General features: G+C 43.4%; 1 non-coding gene across 1 annotated transcript; it reads right to left on the minus strand.

The window, feature by feature from the left end:
• Positions 1-18,927: 18,927 nt before the first annotated feature.
• Positions 18,928-19,034, minus strand: LOC141650288 (small nucleolar RNA R71). Its single transcript, XR_012546328.1, has one exon. It is a non-coding gene; the product is annotated as a small nucleolar RNA R71 (small nucleolar RNA).
• Positions 19,035-19,750: the final 716 nt, after the last annotated feature.

Raw genomic sequence — 19,750 nt, forward strand, 5'->3', positions numbered from 1 at the left:
GGGGAAGACTGTAATACCCGCCCTTTTAGGGACCCTTTGACCAGCGTTGACTGACCATGGGAGCGGGAGTAGTCTTAGAAAAGTGTGCCAAAACCATCTTGGGCTGCGTGTTAAGAGTGGTACTCGATAGACTAGAGGCTACTCGATCGAGTAGCTAGGTTACTCGATCGAGTAGGGGGCTACTCGATCGAGTATGTTGGGTACTCGATCGAGTACCTAGTTTTCAGCGAGAGTTTTATATCGCGTTTTGTTAAATCCGCATATCACTTCCGCCACTTTCCTCCTATCTTTCAGTCGCCTCTTTCCCTTCCCTTCACCTCAAAACCTCCATGGAAACCTTTGTGAAGATCCTTGTGCCTTAGGAGAGCGTCTCTTGAGTCGGGTAGCGGTCTTTTGCTGAGTTTCTCCCTATAGGTATGTCATAATCATCATCCGTGTCCTTGTTCTTCATAGTTAGGGTTTACTTGTTAGTAATCTAGAATGGTATTCTGGTTATAGGCGTTGCTTGATCGCTGGACATGTTGTCTGTCGGCATGGATTGGTTGCGATGGCTTAAAGGTAGGTTCGCCTACTCAGTTTCTGTAGATGGTCTAGTGTGTCGGTCGTTGTGATAGCATTGTGACTGTTTGATATAGTAATTGTATTGTGATTGTGGTTGTGATTGTTGTTGATGGTTCGCGAGGCGTGGCCTCGGCTGAGTGGGGTCACTTGCGGGATTGGTTCACGCCCTAGTTTCGCCCTCCGTGGAACCCGCCACGGGAGGGGATGTGCACATTAATGGACAGGGTTATCGCTCGATACGATGAGCGGGGATTTGGTGGGTACGGCTGCGGTCCCCCACTGGCAGGACTGGTCCAGTGGACAGTCAGTGACAGAGATTGGTTGGATTGTTGTGATTGCGTGTGCGAGACTGATAGCATCGTATTGTGTTGTTAGTTGTAGTTGTTATTGCTGCGTCTTATCTCAGTACTGACCTTGTGTGGTTGTTTGTTTGTTATGTGTCTGCCGTGATCCCTTATGGTGAGCAGTCAGTTTTAGCAGGTGTTGATGTTGTTGATGGCTGGAGTCCGGGCAGGGATGAGTCCTCACGAGATATGGCGGTCATAGTGATTAGTCTTTGAGTTGTACCTTATATCGTATTTTGGTTTAAATCGCCTGTAATATAACTTAATAGTTCTTTTGTCGACGTTTGGTTATTGCTATCCTCGGGCAACCGAGATGGTAACGCCCTTATATCCTAAGGAAGGCCTAGTTAAGGCTCCTCTGAATATGGGGGTGTTACAAGAAATGGGCAAGGCCCCCCAAGGCGAGGGGGGACGACGACCTTAGTTAGTTTTGTGAATACCACGGCCAAACCGGTCATAAGACCGACAACTGTCGGCATCTGAGGAACGCCATCGAGGAGCTAATCCGAAAGGGGGCCCTCAGTAAGTATGTAGCTGGAGGCCCAGAAACAAGCTCCGACGGGGCGAATCGAAAATCAGTATTCCAGCGGATGGGAGTGATCCAGGTTGTCAGCGGGGGAAACGAGAACGGTGGGTCAGCTAATGGGCACAAACGACACCTAAATGAGCTATACCAAGCCATCAACTTTGTGCCCAAAACAACGATCCCCGCTTCCACCGTCCCCGATATAACCATCGGAAAGAAGGACTACGAAGGAGTCATCGCCCGCACAGCGACCCGCTCGTAGTCCACCTAGACATAGCCAACCACTTGGTCAAAAGGTGCCTGATTGACACAGGCGCCTACACAAACATCATGTTCAGGGAGTGCTTTCTCAATCTCGGTCTGAAGATTGAAGACCCGAGCCCCGCACCAACCCGCTATACTGACTTCTCCGGGGCCGGCCTGGTACCCCGGGGTCAATCGATCGCCGGTGATGTTCGGCCAAGCGGATGCGGCCAAAAATGTTTTATCTGAGTTCGTGGTTATTGATGGTTCGTCTGCCTACAATGTCCTCATAGGCCGGGTCACTTTGAGCGAGGCCGATGCAGTGATGTCCATCCGGGCCCTGACATTAATGTATGTCTCGGACCGGGGGGAAGCACAAAAGCTCGTCTCAAAGGACGAAAGAGATGAAATTGTCAATATCCAAGTATCTGCCAGAGGGTGCAACATGCAATCCCTCAAAGTGGCAAAGAAATCAGAGAAAGGGAAGAGCCCATCCTTACAGCAGGAGGGCAAGTCGATGGATACTAATGTCGGCATGGTCGAAGGAGCCGAGACCGAGGAGTGGAAATTGACCCAGAGCGCACCGTAACTATCGGTGCCGACCTGGAGCCAAAATTCAGAGCTGATCTCCTAGACCTGCTGAGGAAGAACAAAGATGTCTTCGCATACTCAGCAGCCGAGATGCCAGGCGTGAGCCGGGAGGTGATCGTTCACAAGCTAAACGTACTCTCCACCGCTCGCCCTGTCAAGCAGAAGATGAGGAACTCCTCGGTCGAGAAGGATGAGGCCATCAAAGCTGAAGTAGACAAATTATTAGAGGCGGGCTTTATCATGCCTTGTACTTACCCTGAGTGGCTAGCAAATGTTTTAATGGTGAGGAAGTCATCAGGGGCGTGGAGGATGTGTGTTGATTTTACCAATCGTAATAAAGCGTGCCCTAAAGATTGCTATCCCTTGCCTCGAATAGATAGTTTAATTGACGCCACGGCAGGCTACACTATGCTAAGCCTGTTAGACGCCTTCTCAGGGTACCATCAGGTATTCATGGCCGAGGAATACATGCCTAAGTGCGCATTCATCACCATACACGGCACATACATGTATAAAATGATGCCGTTCGGTTTGAAGAACGCTGGCGCAACTTACACCAGATTGGTGGACAAAGTGTTTCAAGATCAAAAAGGGCGAAACATCGAGGCTTACGTCGACGATGCTATTGTAAAAAGCAAGTCTGACAGCGAGCACTTGGCCGATTTGAGCGAGACATTTTGTTCACTAAGGAAATATAAAATGAAGCTTAACCTAAAGAAATGCAACTTCGGTGTCCGGGCCGGCAAGTTCCTCGGCGTGCTTGTCAGCGCCAGGGGAATTGATGCCAATCCAGAGAAAGTCCAAGCAATACTAGACCTGCCGGAGCCGAGAAATCGAAAAGAGGTTATGATGCTGACCGGGAGGATGGCGGCTCTCGCCCGCTTCATCTCTCGGTCGGCCAACAAGAGCACCCCGTTCTTTAAAGTGCTAAAGGGGAATAAAGACTTTAGCTGGGGGGAGGAACAGAGCACGGCTTTCAAGCAACTGAAAGCCCACCTTCTAACACTCCCGACCCTGTCCAGGCCGATGCTGGGGGAGACGCTATATCTATACTTAGCAGTTACCTCGGCCACGGTCAGTGCCGTAATCGTCAGGGAATAAAATAAGCAGCAATGCCCAATTTACTTTATCAGCCATACACTGCTGGCCGCCGAAAGAAATTACCCACTAATCGAAAAAGCTGCCCTCGCCGTCGTCGTTGCCGCAAGGAAGCTAAAACCCTACTTCGACGCACATCCCGTGACGGTCTTAACCGACCAGCCATTGGAGAAAGCATGGAAAAATTCGAAAAATCCGGCAGACTTATCAAATGGGCGGTGGAGCTCTCCGGCTTTGGCATTCAGTACAAGCCGAGGACTTCAATAAAGGGGCAAGCGCTTGCAGACTTCCTGGCCGAGTGCACATATCAAGAAGAATCACATCCCGGTGTGTGGGAAGTATATACCGACGGATCCTCCACGGCGAACAGCTCAGGAGCCGGCATCCATATCATCAGCCCTAACGGGGACGAGTTTGAGTACGCCTTGAAGTTTACCTTCTCGGCCTCAAACAACGAATCCGAATATGAGGCGGTGATAACTGGAGTCGAGTTAGCTAGAGCTGCCGGGGCGGAGCATATTGTGTTGAAGACAGATTCACTCTTAGTGACTAATCAAATCAGAGGAGAGTATGAGGATCGAGACGACGAGATGGTGAGGTACCTGGAAAGGGTAAAAGCTGACACCTCAAAATGTAAATCTTTCCAAATATAGTGCATCCCCAGGTCTGAGAACAACCGAGCCGACGCTCTCTCAAAACTTGCCAGTTCAAGCATCAAGAATGTCAGTCGAACCGTGCTGGTGGATATCAGAAATGCTAAAAGCATCACTGAGACCGTCGGCATGGTGGGCGACATCGAAGCCGAGACGACGTGGATGACTCCGATAATGAAATACAAGCTGACAAAAGAGTTACCGAAGGGCCGCAGTCTCTCTCAGAAGATAAGAAGGATCGCCGCAAGGTACTTGGTGTTCGAAGGAGAATTATACAGAAGGTCCGTGATAAGACCACTCTTGAAATGTGTCGGCCCAGCCGACGCGGAGCTTATACTGACAGAGATTCACGAAGGCATCTGCGGACACCACATGGGGGCGAGAACGCTAGCCCACAAAGCTCTCCGAGCCGGCTACTTCTGGCCGACCATGCTGAAAGATTCCAGGGCAAAAACCACGAAGTGCAAGAATTGTCTGATGCATGCTCCGGTAATACATGCACCTTCCCGAGACCTGCAACCAGTACTTAGTCCCCTACCATTTGCACAGTGGGGGATGGATTTATTGGGACCATTTCCAACGGCCTCCGGAGGAAGGAAGTACCTAATTGTCGCCGTTGACTACTTCACCAAATGGGTCGAGGCTGTCGCGGTACCTGCCAAGACCACGGCGGCCGTAAGAAAGGTGATTTGGGAGAACGTCATAACTCGTTTTGGGTTGCCCCAAGTCATGGTATTTGACCACGGCCGAGAGTTTTGGAGCGACATGGTGATGAATTGGTTGGAGGAGCTCGGTATCAAATTTGCATACTCCTCCGTCTGCCACCCTCAGAGCAACGGGCAGGCGGAGGCAGCCAATAAAACAATCCTGAACGGGTTGAAGAAGAAGGTTGAGGATCTAAAGGGAAGATGGGCTGATGAACTACCCGGTTTCCTGTGGTCACTTCGAACCACGGAAAAAGAAGCAACAGGGTACAGTCCATTCCACCTAGTCTATGGGTCTGAGGCCGTCCTGCCGATTGAAGCAGCGATGCCGACATTCAGAACGCAAACTTTTGACCCAGTCGAAAATGAGGAAGGCCTGAGAGCCTCCCTAGACATGGTCGAAGAAAGTCGAGACACGGCACGGCTCAACTTGGCAGTATATCAAAACCGAATAAGAAGAGCATACAACCGTAGGGTCCACAAAAGGGACTTAAGAGTAGGAGATCTAGTCCTAAGAAAGTCGGCCGCAACCAACAAAGGAAACATCCATGGTAAGATGAGGGCCAACTGGGAAGGACCCTACAAGGTGGTTGAAGAAATGAGGCCGGGGACATACCGGCTGACAGACATGGAGGGAGTGCCTCTAATGAGCCACTGGAACACAGACAACCTTAGAAAATACTTCATATAGCGGCGGAGGTGTCCGAGACCGTTGTGGGCACCCCAACGCGTGATTATATCTAATGAAGAGTGATCCAAGTTTTCCATCAAAATGAAGAGTCCCCTCCGTAGTCGTACCAAGGTAGACGCCACGGCCAAAGCCGGGCAGTCACTAGTAGACGCCACGGCCAAAGCCGGGTAGTCACTACAATGGCAGTTGATACTCGCGAAAGCGACCAACATGCTTAGTAGACGCCAGTCGGGCAGTCACTACAGATGCAGTTGATACTCGCGAAAGCGACCAACATGCTTAAGAACGTATAAGTACATTTGAGAACCGCAAATCTGACTGCCCCGACCAATCCGGGAGTGGCAGAGGAAGCGATCAATATGTCTATAGATACGAACACTGTCGAGCCGTAACCTCGATTGCCTCGGCCAAAGCCGAGGGTGACGGGGAAACGACCGATACGCTAACATGTTCACAACAGCAGTTGGGAAGCGCAAATCTGACCGCCTCGGCTAAGACCGGGAGTGGAGGAGGAAGCGACCGACATGCCAACATGTTTAAAAACGTTTAAGTACAGTTAAGATACGCAATCTAACTGCCTCGGCAAGGCCGAAGGTAAAAACGAAAAAGCGCTCAATATGTTAAAAACGTAAGAAGACAACTCAATGGAGAATGAGACCAAAGCCTCGGCCAAGCCGAAGGCAAATAGACAAACTTTATTAAAAATGTTTACAGGTGGGGCAAAACAAAGTCGACGGCCGTCCCCATAGGGATAGCCTAAACACAACCTACCAAAGTTTAACAAAAAAAGAAGGAACAACAAAAGGTTACAAACATAAGACTTGAAGTGCCAAAAGGATGGCAGGGAGGAAAGGCTCAATAGTTGGCCCCCGAACAGCTGAAGCTGTCCGAAGGACCGGGTGAATCTGGTGACGACCGCCCGTCTCCCTATGCTTGTTGCTGCTCGCCACCGGCAGCAGCAGAGTAAAGCATCACCAACGGTGGGCGGCCCGAGGAAAGCTTGGCGCTTCACTTGCCTTGGCCCTCTCGGCCTCCTCTCTCGGCCTCCTTCACCTTAGCATCCCGGGCCGCCTTCTCCGCAGCCTCCTGAGCGGCCTTCGCCGCCTTCGCCTCATCCGCGGCCTTGGCCTCCGCAGCAGCAGCCTTCTCATCCAGAAGCCGGTCAAAATCTTGCCACGGGAAGGAGCCTTCAGGAAGGAGCTCTTTAATTGCATCCCTGGTAGCATCTTCAGCTTGGTCCCGGTACCAGGAACACATATCAGGGATGATGACGGTTTTCAGCGTCTCAATGTCCTTCTCCCTCTGAGCAAGGATAGCCTTTATGTTCTTATGCTCCTTCGCCTCGGCCAGATGCAGGGACTTCCATCTTTCCCTCTGCTCAACCATGGTATTATAACCGTCCTGAAGTTTGTCTCTCTCCTCCCGCAGCTTAGCGGCGTCAACCAACGCAGCCTCAACCTTGGCTCTCTCGGCTAGGACCACCTTCTCAGCTTCCTCCTTAAGCTTTCGCTCAGCGAGGAAGTCCTTCATGGCGGCCTGGAAGTCTTTCTTCGTCCTCTCGGCCTCCTTCTTGGAAGCGGCAAGCTCAAGCCTAAGCCGTTCGAGCGCAGGAGCTGCTTGAGCCATGAGCTTTTCTTGCTCGATAATATGAGCGCCGGCTAGTTCAGCCCACTTCACCAGCCTCTTGGACAACCTTATGCCTTCCGCCCTAAGATGAGCGGGGGAAACCTTTAGGGATGAGGAGTCGGCGGTGACATTTTGATCGCCCGTCTGCACAGGCTGCTTCTCCAATTGCCGTTCAGTGAGAACGACAGCCGACGACGGCTGATCTACAAAAAACCCAGACAAAGCATCCATGTCAACATTCATTGACATGTCAGAGAGCCTGTCATCAGGAATGCCTAAAGAACCTGCTAAATCCGAGCCATGGGTTAGATCCGTACCAGTCCTGGCCTTCTTGGACAGAGGGCCAGCTGACCCCTTTTCTTTCCCTGCCTCTACAGAATGAAGAAGCGGCGTTGCCTCTTTTCTCTTATTTGAAGGAGGAGGACCCTCCACAACGGTGACCTCCTCTTCAACATCGACGACCACCTGCTCCTTTTGGACTACGGGGATTGAAGATTGAGCTGGAGTTTACGCCGTTGCCGCCGTAGACGTTGTTTTTGGTCTCCGGCGCGGCACGTTACCGCCAATCTCCGCTTGAGTCGCCGCCACATCCATCGCCTTCATCACCTGCTCCATGAGTTCGTGAAGGGCCGGTCTGCGATCACGTGGCGCGGCCTTAGGATGCAGCTCAACAACTTTCCCGTCCTGGTCAAGTCCCAACTTGTTGAGGATGGAGACAGATAGATCCCGGCCAAATCGATCTGCAAGAAATAAAGTCAACAGTTAATCAAAAGAAGTAAAACAAGGCTCTAATACAGAAGCATAAAAGCAAAGGTGGGCCTCATACCGACCCCACTCACCGTGGCCGAGGGCCGGTATGAGGCCGACGTGGCAAATCGGCTCGTCTTGAAGAACGATCTGCGTCGGGGGCATCCATCCCTTCGGCGTGCCATCCTTCTCAGCCTCAAACAGGCTCATTGCCCGCTCTTCGTCCTCCTTAAGATAGACCTTCTTGGCGTTCATCTTAATCTTATTCCGGAAGACATATCTATCATGCTCCCCCTGACTCTCACACCGCAAATTGACGCGGCGCTGGAAGGACCGGGGCAGTGGATAGTCCTCCGGAACCTCAACATATACCCACCGCCCCTTCCAGTGCTTGCAAGATGTCAGCTTGGAAACGGTGACATAACCCGGCTCGGTCTGCACGCTGTACCACCCGGAGCCGCCTAGGGTAGTCTGCCGAAGATGGTGAAGCCGGCGGAAAAGGTTCACCGTTGGGGCCTCCCCTTTAAAAAGAGAAAGCCATACAAAGCCAATAATCGTCCTAATGGCCAACGGATGCAGTTCTGCCACGGCGACATTCATGGCTTTAATTATGGCCACGACGTGTTCATTAAGAGGAAATCGGAGCCCATACTCCAGATGTCTGATGTACACGCCGATCTGACCTTCGAAGGGCAATGAGACCACCTGATCACCCTCAGGAATAACAATTCTATACCCCCTGCCGAAGGAGTAATGGTCTTCAAAAAGTTCAGGACCGGAACAACTAGCGAACTTGTTCGTCCAAACACGATCAGGATTGATCGAGCAGGCATCGCCGTGCCACAAGAAATGCGGCCTCTCTACGTCAGAATGGGTCCTTTCCTCATCATCATCATCAATACCCTCCAAAAATTTCTCATCAATTTCAGGAGAAGGCGACTTGGGACCCCCAAACCCTATCGGGGTGACAACCAGTGGCTCCTGTTCATCAGGACGCGACGGTTCTCCCCCCGACGCAGAGGTACTGGGTTGAGCATCCGCAGAAGACATGGCGACAATAAATACTTAACAAGTAAAAGTTGGGAAAAATTTGTTTGTTTACCTTGGAAGAAAGTGTTACGCCGAGTAACGCTTCGAAAGTTAGAGAAAGAAACTCTTCGAAAAAAAAAATTAGAGAGAGAAATTTTTTGAAGAAAATGAAGATTGTGCGGAAAATTGAGGGGCACACTGCTCTATTTATAGAGCAAAGCCCATGAAGCGGACCAATCAGAGCAAAGCCCATGAAACGTCCACCAATCAATGCAAAGCCATGTGTCAAGCATGCAGCCACGGATTGTCAATCGACATACAATACCAATCTTATTCGACACGCTCCTTAGTATCTACATGCCAACGGCCAGCTGATCAACCAAGCTTGGCAGCACCGGCCGGGGGCAATCAAAAGCACACGGCACTCTCAACCTTGGTCTCGGCCAGCGCCATTTTCTTTTCCACATCGGATGTCCATTACACAACCATGTGGAGGGGGGATATGGTACGGCCTGAACAAAACCAAGCCGAGGAAGAAGTTCAACATGCGCAGAATACGCTCAACACTCATCGAAAGTCCATACCACGGCATAGACTACGCTGGGGGCAAATTGATGGGGCATATTCTGCACCCGCTGACCGAGTCAACATATTGAGCAAGGTCAAAGCTAAAAGACAGCAAGTCAACATATTAACAGCCTAACCGACAAAGCCTGTCGGCTGTCACTTGGGTCTCGGTCTCGGCAACTAGCCGGCCGAGAGGCATATCCGCGTACTCACATCCAGTCCCCTCGGCATGGAGTCAACCAGGCCTGCCGGCCCGGCATGGGTCCCTCGGCCGAGGGTAAGATAGTCTTTTCACCTGCTAGCCACTTGGCCACTACGTGACAAAAGGTGAAAGTCTATAAATACTCCACTTCTCTCATTGAGAAAAGGATCCAAAAAACTATCACAAACTCACTGAATAATTGGTATAAACTACCTTATCTCTCTACAATATACTTTGCCAAGTTAACATACAACTTATCTCTTTAAGTTTACTGACTTGAGCGTCGGAGTGAGTACGCTCGGTACCAAGCCGAGTCCTCAGTTTGTTCATCTTTACAGGAGAGAGCGAAAGGAAGAGACAAGCAACGACATCATTCAACAAGCTTAAGTGGTCATAATCCTGCTCCGAAATTACACCCGGAACAATTTCTAATCACTTATTTCAAGGTAAATAAAGATAAACAATTAATTATATCGATGAAGGGTCACGAAATCATATCTTATTACAAGGAATGAATTCGTGTAATAGGTTATCGAAATCTATTACAAATGAATGAGATAGAATCACAAGTCTCATGTATACGTTTATTCCTCGGTGTCTTTTGCGTTTGTGTTAAGGACAAAAATAATGATCTAAATGGTTTATATGTAGACTAACCAAGTAGGTTGATAGCTTAACTTATCTAAATTTGCTACTCTACTCACTAATAGTCATCAATATACATGATACGTGCCACTTCATCCTACAAGATTAGCATCAATATGTTCATATATATATATATATATATATATATATATATATATATATATATATATATATATATATATATATATATATATCTTCTCAAATATCTTATAAAATAAGTAATGTTCAAGTAATAATATTATATATCAAAACTTAAAATGGAACTCGGCCGAGATAATTTTTAACTCGGTTATTATAAGCACACATAACAAGTCCGCGTGTGTTATTCTCGTTATTTTTTTTTTCCGGGGTATTACATTACAATGTTCGATTGAGTGGATTATATGAGGAAGTGTTCGATCGACCAGAATTATCCACTCGATCGAACAACTATTATGAGGAAGACCTCGATCGAGCAGATCTCTTTGTTCGATTGAGTACAATTCAGGAGGAGAGTTCTCGATCGAGTACTACCTTTGCTCAATCGGACATAATGGCCATGGAGAGCATTGCTATGTCATCTGGGTTCGTTTTGGATGACGATTTGGACGAAGACAATGGTTATGGTGAATCCCCCATTTGGAAAGCCGAGCTGGACGCTCTAGAGGCCGTAATATACGGGATAAAACCCAGAAAGGAGGGGAATGAGAAGGTAGCTGAGTCCGGGAATGTTCCTAGCATGGTAGAGGTAATATATTCTTTTATCAATTATTCCGATGTTAGGAGCGACCGACCCGAGGTAATTAAAGATAACTTCATGATTATTGCTATGACTAATAGTACACTACCCCATTTGACTTATGCTTTATATTTGGATGCTCCACCCTCTCCTTATTGGACAAATAAGTTAATAATGTTTCACCATATTTGTCATCGGAAATTTGTTAGGTTGAGACGGTACCTTCAATTGTTTTTAAATCCTCCCGAGCTCTCTTATTTTCCACCTACGGTTCATTTGAGCTTTTATATCCCGTCCGTAGCTGGAGGGCAGAATTATTTTGTGGATAATTTTGGGACCTGTCATAGAAAATTCATTAGGCTTAAACGGTTGTACATTTCAATTTCCTATGTTATTATTATATTATGGTGCTACTTACAATTTTGTGTACCGCATGCGCAGTTATTTGATCGGCTGCTGCGTGCTTTGAGCTATTTTGATTGGGCTCAATTAGAATGGCTGTTAAAGGAAAGAAGAGGTCGAGCTGGGACCTGTCTGAAACTAGCGTTGTCCGGGAGGCAACCCGGATTTTAAGCTTTTTAGTTGTTTTTCGAATTTTTCAGTTTTTGCTGTGTGTGTAATAAATGATTTTTATAACCATAGACGTTGAACAATTTAGGCTTGGTCTTTGGTCGTATTTGTGGTTGCTATTTGCGTCGTTGCAGGTGTTTTATTGGCGCTAAGGAAGTTCGCGCAATAAGGGAGCTATCGATCGAGCACTATTCTACTCGATCGAGTGTCTGACTTCCTCGATCGAACCGTCTCTCCCTCAATCGAGCATCCACATAAACGTACCTCTCGATCGAATAATCATTTCCTTCGATCGAACACTATGGCAGCCAATTGTACTCGATCGAGTTTTATATCTTCTCGATCGAGTACTACGAGTAGGCTTGTTTGATTCGCTTCCTGTGACGCTGTTCTGGAGTTGTTCGTGACTTCCCTTGTTGCTGGCTGGTTTGGGGAGATCCCTACTTCGCGTATTTTTGCGAGTTTTTTGCAGCTTCACTCTCTCCTTTTTAGTTTGCATTTCCTTTCCCTATTTTTGAGTACAATGAGGGCATTGTACGGTTTGGTTTGGGGAGGTTATGCATCCATATCTATGTCCGCATTTATATTTTTATTGCATTTCTGTTATCACGTTTAATTTATGTATGCATTGTTGTTTATTTTTATAAAATTCAAAAATCTCATAAAAATAGAAAAATTTCTAAAAAATCAAAAAATTTCATCTTTATTTTAGCATATAGGTCGAGTCGGATCGGTAGATTTCAATGATGATATTGCACCATAATTTGTCCTTTTGCTTAAGCCTTGCATTAAACTGTTATCTTTTACCTTTGTCTTATTGCATATCTACGAGTTAATGATAAAATACAGCTGAACAAATAGACTTGACCTGATAATTTTGGCAAACTAATAATTTCTAAGATTTAGAGCCTTATAAACTGGTGTCATTTGTGACCGGTTTCATGTAGGATTATGAGTAGTATACTCCTTGCATAACATGTTCATTGATTTGCACATATGAAATTCCATTGCTTTTTGCCTACATACATTCGGGTTAGTGGTTGGTGTCACATGTAGAGAGGTGCTTACATTCCCTTTTTATTTCATTTTTACCCATTTAACTCCACATTAGCCAAATTTGCCTTCTGACCCTTAACTACATCCAAATTTAGCCTGCCTTGTCAAGCTAATTAGTGTATGTTTTGCGGTATATAATTTAACGTGCCGAGTTTGGTTTGTATTGTATTGTTTTGGAGTTGGTAATTTATGAAGGAGAAGGAGATTAAATGAAAAAAAAAAGAAGTTGAAAAGAAAAAAAACAGAAAAATGAAAAAAACCGAAAAGAAAAGAAAAAGAAGAAAAAAAAGAAAGCGAAAAAAATGAAAAATAAGATGTTTGATTATAAGATCGGTTTCTGCTCCTATGCTTTATTTATGTCTTCTGAGGAGTATGTTCGGTTTGATGAGTTTGTATGCCAATTAAAAGGCATTGTGCTTAAATTTTGATGGAGTAGAATCGGATATTGTTTAGTATGGTTCCGTTAGGTAGCTAGCTTGACTATTACCTCACATATCCAAAATGTTTTGCCTTTTCTTACCCATTGCCTCACTTTACCATATTTTTTGTAAGCCCTCGACTGTGACAGACCTTGTTTGGTTGGAATGTATGTGTGCGGTAGCTAGAATTGTCTATCATATTAGCTGCATGCATGTTTATGTAGGTCGTAGTTTAGGTGAGCGACTTATTTCTCTTCTTCTCTTACACTCATATGCTTACCCTTTGCTTCATGAGAGAAGAGTGACTTGTGAGAGTCCATCATTAAAGGTATTGCAAGGTCGACGGTTCAACTTTATTATAAACATCTCATAATTCGTTGCATTTGACTGTTTTGCTATAAGTATTAGTTTGCTTGTATTAAATCGGTTTAAGTGGACAATTTGTAGCTAACTTTGAGTTTTCTTTTCTGTTCCATTAGTTTTGCATATAGTTTGCTTGGGTACAAGCAAATGTATGGTTTGGGGAAGTTTGATGCGTGCATTTTATATAGACTTTTTGTACCATATTTGCACGCATTCCTATGCATATTTAGTAGTGTTTAGCTACAAATGTCCCCCGAATTGTCTACTTTGGTTTCTCTTGTATTATTTGCATGTATGAACAAGAGAGAAGCGTAATGAAGCTTAAAATATGTCCCTATGCATGCATTTAGGAGATGAGTTGAGTCGGAGCTTGTAGACTACTATTTTGAGATGCGCATAGAAGTAAGGAAGCTAGGCGAGCAAAGGAAGAGCTTCAAATTACTAGTGCCTACTTTGAAGAGCCATATGTCGAGTTCTACAAATTATTTTCAAGTAATTCCAATTGGAGTTGAAAACTTGCCTGTTAGCTTTCCAACGCCACCGAAAACGCTCTGTTTATCCAAGTAACAAAGAAATGGCGGCCGTTTGAAATTCAGTGCGCGAAGCAGGAATTGTGCGCTGGAAATACTCGATCGAGTACTATCTTGTTCGATCGAGTGCCTAATGTCCTCGATTGAATGGTCCCTTTTTGATAGTGTTCGATCGAGTACCTAAAGTCCTCGATCGAGAGGTTTGCTAGAAGTTACTCGATAGAGGAGTTTTAAAGTACTCGATCGAGTACTTTTCTATTTGCCGCAGGGTTTTAATATCGTATTAGGTTAATAAATATCTCCCATATATAAGGAGAGACATAATTAAGTTTTGGGGATCATTCATTCAGCATTAATCAAACGTTACTGATTATCTCTCTTTTTCTCTCTTTTTGGGACCCTCTTTCAGACGTTTGCTTTGTTCTGCTATTTTCCGGATTTTAATTTGTAATTCTCTCTTTACTCTTTTCCATCTTCAATGTTTATTATTTCTTCATCTTTTGTTCTTGTTATGTTTATGCATAACTAATCCCCTAATGCTAGGATTATGGGAGTCATGGTAGTATAGCAATGATGCAATAGTTGGTTTAGGAGATTTAATGTTAGAATTTTTTCATTTACAATTTAAATATAATCGTTTAGTTAAGTGCATGCAACTGAATTAGTTAATCTGGTTAAGTTCAGACCTAGATCGGAAGATTGGAATGAATAGACCTGTTATGAGCAATAGACTACACTAGTGAGGGTGGAAGCTATGCTAGTTGTATTTTAGGGCGGATAGCGGACCGGAATGACCTTTCCTTTACCCTTCTCACATCAGACCGATTGACCTACCTTTAGCTGATTTGTGTAATACCATGATAACCCGACATCCTGGCATCTCTCTCTCTCTCTCTCTCTCTCTCTCTCTCTCTCTCTCTCTGTCTTTATTTTCCCTCTATCCTTACTTTTATTATTTTAGTTCAAATACTCAAACCCCCATCTTGTGACCTTAGACAGACTGAATTAACAAGTAGATAGTGATCGCCTCCCTGTGAAAATCGACCCTACTTCCACTAGCTTCTGTTAGTTGTTTTAGGTATTTATTTTTGGTAGTAAACGACGATATCAGAGCTCAATGAATATACCAAAAGAATCTCATTTATTGGGATGTGCAACTTGAGAGACTTCTTATTACAGATCGTATGTTGAGAATGGCTATTGGACATAAGTCAGTCTGTTTCTTATGTTATGGAGGAGATGAAAGCCATAGTCACCTATTCTACAACACAAATGTCAATTTATCAGAAGGAGCATTGATGATCTCTTGTAAAATCAACTTCATGTACATATTCAGGCCACTGATTTGTGTCATATAGGCATTACATATTCTTTTTAGAGAGCAAGGAATAAGGGCTATAGTAGAAAATCATGTGATATAGGGTTGTCTCCGAGATATCCGGGGGCCTGTGCAAAATTTTGAAAGTAGGCCCCCAAATACCACTACATTTAGATCTTGCTATTTATAATTTGATGCTACAAAGTATTTTATTAGGAGAATTTTTTTCTATAGAGTAGCCTTCTTAATTGTTTTTTTTTATACTATCTTACATGAATAAATGTTTTTTTTGTTAATTAATAATGTAAAAGGCACACTTTGCATATCGACTAAAAATAATTATTAAAGGAAGAGAAATAAATACTCCGTATTGATTAACAATAACTGAATGTTTTTTTTTGAGAGAAACAATAACGGAATGTTAAGGACTAAAAAGCTGTAAAATAAATAAAAGTACAAAACTATATACTATGTCATAAATGAAAGCGCAAAATGTTTCTATGAGGAATCGAACCCAGGTGCGCTGAAGGAAGGTAAAAAGAAATACAAAAAAACACAATGTTCTCAAGTCTCAACCAATTTTGCTGCTATGTTTAACCAGATATTATCCATTTAAATTTGTACGGATTTAGAATTAGTTTATTTAAGAAGAGAACTCTCTTATAAAAATTAAACTTTATCACGTTTTAACGCATTTCTCCTACATTCGAACATGCGATCTTAATTCTCACATATTAATATTTTACTAAATTAAGAAAACCATCAATAGTCGGTAGTGAGTAACGACGGAGATATAAGGTTAAAACTTAACATTTTTTTTTTTGACAATCGGGTTAACAAGATCAACATTTTAATAGCACGCTTAGGTAGTCTATGAGCGGCTTTAATATAAATTCTAGGAACATAAACAAAAGAAATACAATGAAAGTTAGCAGTTAGATCGATTATATCATCGATAGTATTTCTAGTCCAATGTTTGAGTTGAGAAAACTTTAGGACTTGAGCAAGAATCTGTATACAATCAGAGAAAATATTAATATGAAGTATGTTATGAGAGAGCGCCCACTTTAAGGCTTCCCTAATTGCCAAAGCTTCCGCTTGTTCAGCATTCTCAGCACTTTCTTTGATATAGAATTCAGAAACAACATCATTATCAAAAATGATACACCCACCAAAACCAACAACAAGCTCCTTAGACCATGCAGCATCCACATAAATATGAGATCGAGAGCAGCTCACTAAACTCTGAATCAAAGGAAATGGTGCTCCATTCCTAAGTTTAGTCAAGTCTTCCTCTATAGGCATTTGAAAAACTATGGACCCTGGTTTTGCATCTTCAACAGAAATGGCTAAGTTAAGTAAATCTTGATATAATAAGATAGCACCAATATGGGAGCACTAAGTATTATCAAAAATCTTTCTGCACTTTACCACCCAAATAGTCCAAAAAGTACAAAAAAGAAAGAAGTAAGCCTCTTGCTTATTATTAGCCTTAAAGAGCATAGAAAGCCAATTGCAAACCCAAGATTGGAGGCTCAAATTATTCCCTGATTGTGCTAGAATCCCCAGGAGACTTCCAGCCTAAACTCTATTAGAAAATGAACAATCACGGAAAAAGTGGTCAGGTGATTCCATTTCTTGTGAATCACAAAGCACGCAAGTAAATGGGCTATCAAAACCCCTCTTTAAGAATCCTTCCCAGTGGGCAACGATTCAGTGAGAAGTTTTCAAATAAGAATGATCCAACTTTTCGGTCCTTGATGAGTCATAATTATATGCATATTTATGCCTCCCATTAATTGCTTTTGATACGGTTTTCGTGCTAGTTTATATTATTTATATGCCTTTTATGTTAGAACGTTGATACTTCCACTTTTTGATGTTTAATGCAGAAATGATGCATTTGAGGAGCAAAGGAATGAAATGGGCATCGCGGAGTAGGCATGAAGGAATACATGAAGCATGGCACAGGAATCCATAAGAATGAAGGAAGAGAAGTTAAGAAAAAAACACGAAGAAAGGAGCAAAAACAAGTAATGCCTCGATCAAGTGTTAGAAGGCTCGATCGAGAAAGCATGTACTCGATCGAGTACTTCGAGGCTCGATCGAAGAACCATCAATTTCTATATTTTCCGCAATTTTTCTTAAGTCGGTTATGTTTTGCTATAAATACCTAAACCGTACCCTAATCTATTCTACGCTTTACTTTACTTAGCTTCGTATTGCTACCCTAAAAAAACTCTCAAAAAATACTTTTTGTTTAGATTATTGTCCTTACTTTTGGATCTAAATTTCGTTATTCATTATTCGTTAAGATACTTAATATTTCTTCATTAATTATTAAATTAGTTCATGCTATTATTTCTTTGTTCTTATTTATTGTCTTTAATTATGTCTTCATCAATTATTGTTGTTGTTCTTCCATTTAATATGAGTAGTTAAATCTCTTTTCTAGGGTGAATGGGGATCTAGGTTGTTAGAAGGGGGAATTAATTAATGAATTGATAGTTAAAATTGCTTATTCGTTGTTGTTCAGTTTATTGTTCTTCATCTAGTTAGTTAATTACTGGCCAATTGACTACTATAGCAAATTGAGACTTTTATCGACTTGGTTAGAATCAATATAGGTTGCGATAACTGAATAGAAATAATTTAATGATAGCGATTGCATGTTAAATTAGATCTAAAGGAATATTGAATCGACCGATAATATAATCTTAAACAACATAATTAGCTCTATCAATAAGTTAAGACTCACCCTCGAATAACTACCTAGTGAACCTAAACCCTAGACTTCTTAATATTATTGTTTTTCATCTTTTATTACACTTGTTATTAGTTGTTAGAAATCAAACCAATCAAAACCCCCACAAAATTGGTTAATTTAAGACGATCTAAATATAAACAAACTAGAATAATTACCTTACCTCCTTGTGGATTCGACCCTGACTTACAACTAGCTATTTTGTTAGTATTAACCTAAGATTTATTTTGATTAAGGCCAAATGAACGAAAATAACCTTATCAAATTTGGCGCCGTTGCTAGGGAGGCAACAATTTTTCTGTTTGTTTCTGTTTATTTTTGTCTTTTGTCTCAGGGAGCATCAGTTCCTTGAGACAGTTTTATCTCTTCTTGTTGTTTTCGTGTATGCCCAGGTCTAACAGGTTAGAGATTATACCTTTTAATCCTGAGCCAGAAAAGGCTTTTCGGTACAGAAGAAAATTTCAAAGAGAAGTAAGTCAGGTTGAAGACTTGAGTACACTTGACTACGAGCGGTATACTTTTGCATAAGACTCGTCCTTTGAAGAGGACACACTTATTTCTGCACCAGTTACTCCTACAACATCAAAGATGCCGACCTTGGCAAGTCATTCCGAACCCACGGTTGCTTCTATTCCTAAAGGCTTCAAGCTCCCTACCACTGATAAAGGGACTTTTGAGATCAAGCCTTTTTATATAAGCCCAATAGGGAGAAATATGTTTGGAGGAAAAGCTGGAAAGGACCCCGCAAAGCACATGGAGAAATTTGTCACATATTGTTGCTTTATTCCTTTGAGAGCTAAGGTGACTCAAGATCAAGTCAAACCGACTTTATTTCCTTTCTCTTTGAGAGATGCTGCAACTGAGTGGCTTCGTGACTTGGTATGGAGACCGACGCAATTACTAATTGGACTTCATTAGCTCTTGCATTCTACAAGAGGTATTTTTCACCACAGAAAACTAATGCTCTTAGAAGTCAGATTACTAGTTTTAAGCAAGGTCCAATCGAAGATTTCAATGAAGCTTGGGTTAGTTTCAAACGACTAGTTCGGTCCATTCCCCACCATGGCTTCGAAATTTGGTTCCTTTGCAACAAGTTTTACAATGGGTTGTATGACGATCACAGAGCTTTACTTGATTTTTCTGCTAATGGGAGATTCCAGGATAATACTAATGTCAGTAATGCTTGGAAGTTGATTGATCAGATAGCTACTCACACAGCTGAGTATGGTAACCCCAAAGGTAGCCAGAGAGGAAGTGGTTCAGATAATGTCATTGCAGCACAGTTGGAGGCCTTAACAGCTCAAATAACCGAATTAAAGACATCCTAGTCTTTGGGTAAACAAGAAACAGTTCATATGGTTCAATAATAAGTGTCCTGCGAGAGATGTGGGATAGATGGCCACACTGCGGCTAAGTGTATGAGTACCATATAGCAAGTTCATGCCTTCCAGTCTTTCAAGCAAAGTACTACTTATTCTAATTTCTTCCCTGAAAGGAGTCAGAATGCTTATGCTCAAGCCTCGCCACAAAATACTTACATTATTCCTCCAAACCGTGGTAACTAACCACAAGGAAACTTTGTTCGGAAAAATCAAGGAGGTTTTCAACAGATGCAACCTCCTCCTCAAGCTCCTAGTAATGAGATGGCAAATTTAAGAGCTCTCTTACAACAAACTTTGTCAATGCAACAAAAGCAAACGGCTCAGATTTCTGAACTCATGGCTCACCACAAGATGCTGGATACTCAAGTTGATCTAATGGCGGCTCAAAATCCTTCAAAACAGC

This window comes from Silene latifolia, chromosome 3, assembly GCF_048544455.1.
Source record: "Silene latifolia isolate original U9 population chromosome 3, ASM4854445v1, whole genome shotgun sequence".
Taxonomy (NCBI): domain Eukaryota; kingdom Viridiplantae; phylum Streptophyta; class Magnoliopsida; order Caryophyllales; family Caryophyllaceae; genus Silene; species Silene latifolia.